Raw genomic sequence first — 1,555 nt, 5'->3', positions numbered from 1 at the left:
AAGTTTCAGAGTCTCTTCTGACACCAATTTTAATCTTTCCTTCTTTCTTGTCTTCTTAATGACTTTTTTCTATCTTCGTGTATGATATTCTTGATGTCATCCCACAACTCTTCTGGTCTTCGGTATTTAGCGTCTGATGTATCACATCTGTTCTTCAGATGATCTCTAAATCCAGGTGGGATATATTCAAGGTCATATTTTAGCTCTAATAGATTTGTTTTCGTTTTCTTCACCTTCAACCTGAATTTGCATATGAACAATTCATGATCTGTTCCACAATCTGTTGCTGCCCTTCTATTGGGCTTATCAACTGTCTCTTTCTACAGATCTAGTCAATTTGATTTCTATATATTTTCATCTGGTGAGGACCCTGTGTGTAGTCATATTTTATGCTGTTTTCAAAAGATGTTTGAAATGAACAAATTATGGGTTTTGCAAAATTCTATCATGTGATCCCCAGCATCATTTCTATCACCAAAGCCATATTTTTTCAACTACTGATCCTTCCTCTTTGTTCCCAACCTTTGCATTCCAATCACCACAAATTATCAATACATCATGATTGTATGTTCAGTTTCAGATAGAAAAATTTGGTAGAATTCTTCTACTTCATCCTCACTGGCTTTAGTGGTCGGTGCGTAAATTTGAATAATAGTGGTATTAACTGGTCTTCCCTGGAGGTGCATGGATATTATCTTATCACAGACAGCATTGTACCTCATGACAGGTCTTGATGTTTTTTGTTTTTGTTTTTATGATGAATGCAGAACCATTCCTCTTCAATTTATCATTCCTGGCATAATAAACCATGTGACTGCCAGATTCAAAATGGTCAATACCAGTCAATTTCAGCTCACTAATGAAAATATTTGTTGTGTTGTATTGCTCTTAGGTGCATCAAGCTGGTTCTGACTCATAGTATTCCTCTGTACAAAAGAACAAACCACTATCTGGTCCTATTCCATTCTTACAACCATTGCTTTGCTTGAGCACATTATTGTAACCATTGTATAAATCTATCTTATTTAGTGTGTGATGTCTTTCTCTACAAACATGTCCCTACTGATAACATGTCTAAAGTCAGTGAAAAAAAAAATCTCTCTATCCTTTTTTCTTAGGGGCATTCTTGTTGTATCTCTTCCAAGAAAGGGCATTTTTGTTTGTTTGTTTGTTTGTTTGTTTTCGGTCTTACTGGGAGTCCATGGTGCATTCTAAATTTATCACTAACCAGAATTCAAACGCATCAATTTTTCTTAAGTCTTCCTTTTTCATTACACAGCTTTTACATGTCTACAAAGTGATTGAAGGTAACATGATTTGGGTCAGGCACACCTTAGTCCTCAAAAGAGAATCTTTACATTTTAACACTTTAAAGAAATAATTTGCAGTAGATTTGCACAATACAATATGTCATTTAATTTCAACTGTTTCTTTTTGTTGCAGTGGTTGTATGTATTCTTTCCATATTCTTTTTTGTTTTTTTAATGTATTATTGTGAATTATATGATAGTTTATATGGGAGAACATTAGTTTTACATTCATTCTATCGTATATC

Source organism: Chrysochloris asiatica, unplaced genomic scaffold (assembly GCF_000296735.1).
Source record: "Chrysochloris asiatica unplaced genomic scaffold, ChrAsi1.0 scaffold00049, whole genome shotgun sequence".
Classification (NCBI taxonomy): Eukaryota; Metazoa; Chordata; class Mammalia; order Afrosoricida; family Chrysochloridae; genus Chrysochloris; species Chrysochloris asiatica.
The sequence above is the reverse complement of the archived record's forward strand: the minus strand, read 5'-3'. Positions refer to the sequence as shown.